The following is a 6,792-nucleotide window of genomic DNA, read 5'->3' as shown; positions in this document are numbered from 1 at the left end:
CCACTCCCATCATTCAAATAGATCTAAACCATGACAGGGGAGTTTTTCAATCCTTCTACTTTTCTCCTTTTCCTAAGTTTTCTTTCTTTGTTCCAAAAATATTTTGCACAACTTTTTCACCTCCCTCTTTCCTTCTTTCCAACTATTCCATAAACATTTATGAAACATGTCATGAGTTAGTGTTACCCCTTTGGGTCCATTCAACTCAAGACAAAAATAATTTTTTCTCTAAAAATGGTCTCCTAGTTTTCACCACTAAATGCAATAAAAATATCAGGAGACTTTCTTTTACTATTACTTGTTTATATACATTGATTGGTCAACATAAATTCATTCACAAAATGTTTAATGATTTTTGCAGATTGACATTTGATCCAGGAGGAGTTGCTTTGGTTTATAAACGAAATAAGTCACTAATCTCTCTTTGTTGCAGGTTTTTCAAGATTCGAGGTCGAATCCTCTCCAACCTGGGGGGATGATATGATCATACATGGGGCAACAATGAAGAGCTTTCAAAGTGACAACAAGCATAAGAAAGAGTAGAATAGGTTTCCTTTGGGCGTGTATTTGCCTTTTGATTTCTTTCTCTTAGTTCTTGTGAATAATTGCTTATAAACTCTTCTTTCTCTTTAAGAGCAAGCAATGTGGGACTATCCATGGCTTGATCTTAAAAAGAAGAGAAGAGAAAGTGAGCATTCTAGGCGTGTAGGAGTTAGTAGCATAGCTAGTTTTCATATTTTGAACTATAGGAGAACTAGTTGCCTTATAAACCCTTTGGAGTGGAGAGAATTGAGCAATGTGGGACTCAAAAGTCCCTAGAAGACCTGCAGCAGCTGCTGGACGGACTACACCCTCAAAAGTCCCACATCTCCTAGATCTTGCATCTTAGCTCACTCCAAAGGTTATATAAGAAGGCTTAGGGGTCTCCTTTTTGTACACCTTACCTTGATTCAATGAATTTGAGTTGATTTGCACTTTTGCAATCTTCTTTGAGATAGAATTCTGTCTCTAAAGTCCCAAATTTGGGCAGACCTTATCTTGTTCAAGCAAGTGGCGGTCCCCCTCTTGATGCTTATCTTGGAAGCTTGTTCAAGTGGCGCATCTTCAATTCCTAAGTTTCCTTTTCTTTAATCTCTTCCATTTTTAATTTCTTTCCCATTCTCTTAAATGTCATTTAGTATATTCTCTCTAGGTATGCACTTCCCCATCAATCCTCCACCATTGGAAGCCTGTCGTCGCATTTGAGACATCATTTTTGGCTGAATTGAAACCCTTACAATCCCTCTACTCGAACCCTCGTTCTGTTGTCGTGGAACCCTCGCATCGGCAACGTCATTGTTCTTGGCATCTGTTAGGGTTTCGTTGGTGTTTAGGTATTGAATTGGCAAGTAATCTTACTAAATAACTTAATTTGTGATATCAAAAAACCCTAATATGTATATTTTTTTTTCCGGGCACGAAATGGTGTGTGGTTTGGTCGGTGTATGGAACCCTTTGGTGCATGTTTAGAATATCTTCATTCAGCTGGTGTTGTATTGTTTAGTGAAGATCGAGAGGGCTTTAAAGGTATGTTTCCTATGTGTTTTGGTCTTTACTACTGATTATTCTTCTGCTTTAATAGGAGAGTTAAGTGTGTTATTGTAATGGTTCATGTATGCTTGACTTCTATTCTGTTCTTCTTTCATGAACTTGGTTGAAATTCATAACTTGACTTGCAAATGTGAGCTAGATGATCTGACTGAATGATTTAACTTGATATGCGTATTGTTGATATGAACTTTTAAGAATGTAGATGTTGATATTCAATACGATGTATGCTACGAGTTTCCCTCTTTATCTGAATCAATAGTTTCGGTATGATAGTTATTTTTAAGAAATAGAATTGAAATAAATTGCTTCTTTATGCTTTATTTCCTTCACTGAAGCTAGTAGTTCACTTGTACACGTTGAGGCAACATTTATTTTATTTCACCAGACTTTACCATAAAAGTAGTAGTCTTATGTGTCTTTCATTTTTAATTGATACACTTAAGATTTAAGAAAATAAAAGTTGACATATTTTTGGTCGTTGTTGTTTCGAGGTTTGAAATCGCGAATTTGGAAACCCTAGGTTGGTTTCTTCGAAGTGGAAGAGATAAGATCGAGCTTCTATTGCCTTCTGCACTTGGTAAGTTTGAATTGCTTATATTTTTGATTTCGTTTTATTGGTTGTTATTGAAAATGGGTCTTGACCAAAACTAGTCACTGAAAATGGTTTGCTTCGTTTTGGGTGCTTTTATTGCCTTCAGATATTAGTCATCATGGTTTTGACAATCATGTTAGTGGATCCTATTTTGTCAAAAAAGTGGTAACATGGTTTCAGTTTGTCATCCTCTGTTTGAAGTTGTTTCCTGGTTAGGTCATGTAATCATTAGTCATAGTGTTCTCTTATAGTTGTGCAGCTGACACTATGGCCCTTATATTAGTTTCTCTCAATCTTTTCCTTAGGCAAAATCCATCTTTCAAAGGCTCCTCTGTTTGCTTTTGTCTTACATTCATTTTCAAATGTGATTTGGAGGTGGTGGTGTACGAAGGTGTGATTAGGGAAAAGGCAACAAGCAAAGAAGATTGTCCACAATTCCTGAAAGATATGCTTAATGTTATAGTCCTACCATCTTTCAACTAATAAATAGTTTTGTCTCTCACCTCTCATGTGATAATGAACTTCTAAACACCTATATATTCATATTTACTGGACTTTTTTACAATTTTAGATTATTCTGGAAGGCATTCTGCAAATGTGGGATCTGTACTAGTTAGTAACCTTAAAACAAGATTTAGAAAAGAAGATTCAAATCATGTGGAGGTATATTTCTTCCCTACCTTTGGTTTTGTTGATGATTATTATTTTAGTCAGTCTCTCATGTTTTGTCTTGACTCTGAACTTTGCTAATCATCAAGTAAAAAGTTTCCCCCATTTTCTAGTAAAACAGTGACATCAAAACTCAAGTAAGTGGTTCTAACCTTTTATTTGTATTTAGTATGGGGAGGTAAATTTGCCTTGTGATTGTTTGATGTTCAATTGCATTGTGTCATTCTCGTTAGTCTCTGAAATTTGGTTATGGATGTAGTAAAGTATGTTAGTTTTAACATGTGTTGTTTCTATTTTAGTTAATTTGTAGTTTGATGTTATGTTTTAAATTGATATACGATTCTATAAACATATTCCATATCATAAAAACTTTTAATTAAATGATGTATTACTTATCAAAAGAAATTAAATTAACTAATGTAATAATAATGATCATACTAACATCGATACAAATTAAAGAAAAAAGAGAGAGTAGAGTTTAACCTCCTCTTGAACATTGAATTAACCTAACAAAACTGATCTTTGGTTCAGTTATAGCTATCAAGTATCTCATTTACACAACACACACACACACACACACACACACACACACACACACACATATATATATATATATATATATATATATATATATATATATATATATATATATATATATATATATATAATATGAGAGAGAGATATACATAGTGAGAGTAAAGATGTTACAAAAGAGGAGTTGAATTGATTTATTGGTTAGGTTTAGAATGAGAAGTAGTGGGAAGGAAAATATTGGTAGAAAAGAGGTAAACAGGAAGTGATATGGATTTGGATTGAAAATGATGAGTTAGGTATAGTGGAGATAGTTATTACCGTTAGAGTAGTGTTAAGATAAAGATACGTTGGTGTGTTTAGTTCCCATCTTTATCTTCTTTTTCTCTCATCCCATCAAACTATAAAAAATAAATAAATAAAAATTAATACTGTGTTGTTATATGATATCTCAAAGCAAAGAAAAGAGCCTGAGTAATGATTCCTCAAGATAATGCATCCATCTCTTTTCTTCACCTTGATTGTTTAACACAACTTCAACCTAAATTTTACAAAACCAAAACAATATATTCTGCATGAGCAATATCTAAAATAAAATTAATATTACTTATATGTGTGTGTGTATATATATATATATATATTCACCAAATGAAGACAAAAATAGCCATGAAATCCTTTAAAATTTGACCTTAGTATGAGCAGAGGATAATGTAATACTGATATCTCAGTAGATAGAGTGCTATATACTGTTTCTTTTGTTAATCTGCAATGAAGAGATTAATGGTTTTTGTTGGCATTTATTGAGTTGTTGTGAGATTCCATTTAATTTTTTGAAATGATGTTCTGTTTTCTCTCTAATGTTGCTTTCAATGTTCCTTTCAGTGTTGTTAAACAAGTCTCTCTGTCTCTCTTTCGTTTTTTATTTTAGAAAACCCTTTTAATTGTTATTACATTTTTAAAATATATCAACTCATACCAGATTTTTCTTAATTTTTTTTCTTTTCTTTCTTGCATTATTCTCTGCCTATTATTCATCTGTACTTCATTTCTTCATATGCCCCTCATTTCGGTTTCTCTCATTCCCATGGTGGCTATTCTGATTCTTGATCTGTTTCATGCTTTTGTGCTCTTGTTTTTCTTTAAATTTATGTTTCTGTTTTTAGAAGTTCAGAATCATGTTGTGTGTGTGTGAGTGTTTTTTTTTTATCAAAGCTACAAGGTCAAGTGCCAAAAATAATGTTGGAGTTATGATGTTTTCTTGGATTTTAGTCAATGATTTTGTTTTCTTTAATTTATTTATTTTTCTTTTATTCTATTTCTATATTTAGCTTTTATAGATATATTTATTATTCTTTTTGTCTGCGGTTGGCTATCATGCCTTCTGCCATATTTTTATTGTAGTTTTTTTGGCTCACCACCATAGGCCGTCATCAACAATTTATAACCTTGGTTCAATTTTGTTTTGTGCTGAATATATGACATGTTTAAAAAATTCTTGCACATTAGAATGAGTGCTACAAGCAGCACCCACTGCTTGCTTTGGAATCCTTACTTATTACTTTGACTCTTTAGTAAACAATACCCCAAACATTCCTTTTCCAATTTATAAATGTATAGTAGAAGCCTAGTTTCTCAATCATGTGATATAGGAAATCTCATCTAACTCAATCATATTTCTCATAATCAACCTTCATGCATTTGAGAGACCTTCATGCATTCAAATAGTTCTCTCTTCTAAGTGAACCACAATTTTGCCACCGTAAAGTCCAATTTCCCATCTTACAAACTTCCTTTCCTCAATAAACAGTGACCTTACAACCTTCACCACTACCCTCTACAACATTTTCTTTCTTCTCCATCTCTGTCCCACATTTTTCTATCTTTTCTCTCAAAAACCATGGCCTCACCCCTTTCTCCACTACATTTCCTATGACAATTTCTCTTCCCTGCACATAGCTATTTACGTCCAGCTGTACACCACCACACTCAATCAATTTTCTCTCTTCTCTCTCATGCAATTAATGCTACGGTCTAGACCTACATCACACACTCTTTTCTTTTATTTTTGTCCTCACCCAAGCTTCACACCCTTACGTAAACACACCTAACTCACACAATGCATTTTTCTTTCTCCTCTCTGCTCTATTTCCAATTTACATAGCCTATCACCAACACACACCACCATTTTTATTTTATCTCTCTATGACTTCTCAATCTCAAAACCTCTCTCATTCTCCTCTCCCATTTCACGTCAAAAGCAAGCACCCATCTTCCTTCCTCTTTTCACGTCAGCCAATGCAACATCTTCACCATCTCCTTTTTTTTCTTTTGTTTATCTCTAACATTTTCCAACTGAACCCAAAGCTCTCCCACATTTTTTTCTCCTTCTCAACTCCAACTCCAAAACTTCCATCTTTTCTCCTTGCCTTGCTAGGTGATTTGTAATGTGTTCATCTCCTCATTCCACTAACATTATTCTTCTTTCATGATCTTTTTCCACCATTGACACCAAAGTTCTCCTTTCTTCACTATTTCTATCAACCCATGTACCCCAACTCACTAAAACCTCACTTTCACTCCTCTCATAGTTAAAACTCGTTCTTTTCTCTTCAAACAATGGAAGAGAATACTCAAAATCCTCTTACCCGTACTCTTGGTCAAAGAGTATAGATAAGTGCCCCCAACAATGTATAATTAATGCAATATAATAAGAAATAAGATACCCACAATATACATGATTTTAAAGTGTATCCATGACACTTTTTCATACACAAACAACACCCCAAAGTATCCAACCATGTGTACTCATTATAACAACATCACTTTTCATAAAGCATGAACATCTATACCCCATGTAATATGCCAAACCTTTTAAACTAACATGACTAAGTACTTACCTAAGATTACCTTCCAAGGAGTAGTGATGGAAATTCAATTACTGATTGTTTAGTGTTGTACTTTCTTATTAGTTTTCCTTGAAGGAAAACTTATAATACATAATTAATTTAGCCTTGTATTAACTAATGGCTAATTTTTCGTTAATTGGTATGTATACAGAACATGGATCAAGTTCCACCAAATCGTTCATGGATGTACGATAGGTGTTATAGAGGAAGAGGTGCGTTGAAAGTCATTTGTATTAGGTGTTGAAGAGTTTATAATTAAAGCTTGTGAACAAGACCGTTATCAAAGAGATGGGGGGCTTCGATGTCCATGTTTAAAGTTCGATTGTACAAAGATTTTGAACGAAAGAGTTGTGAAGGTTCACCTGCACAAAAATGGTTTCAAGCCTAATTATTTCATTTGGGAGGATCATGGGGAAACCATGCAAGAAGCTGATTTAGATAATAATGTCACTTTTAGGGGTGTGGAGACAGAAGGTGAACCAAATGAACAAGTTATGACGATGG

This window comes from Vigna angularis, chromosome 7, assembly GCF_016808095.1.
Source record: "Vigna angularis cultivar LongXiaoDou No.4 chromosome 7, ASM1680809v1, whole genome shotgun sequence".
Lineage (NCBI taxonomy): Eukaryota > Viridiplantae > Streptophyta > Magnoliopsida > Fabales > Fabaceae > Vigna > Vigna angularis.
Note: the sequence above shows the minus strand (reverse complement) of the source record.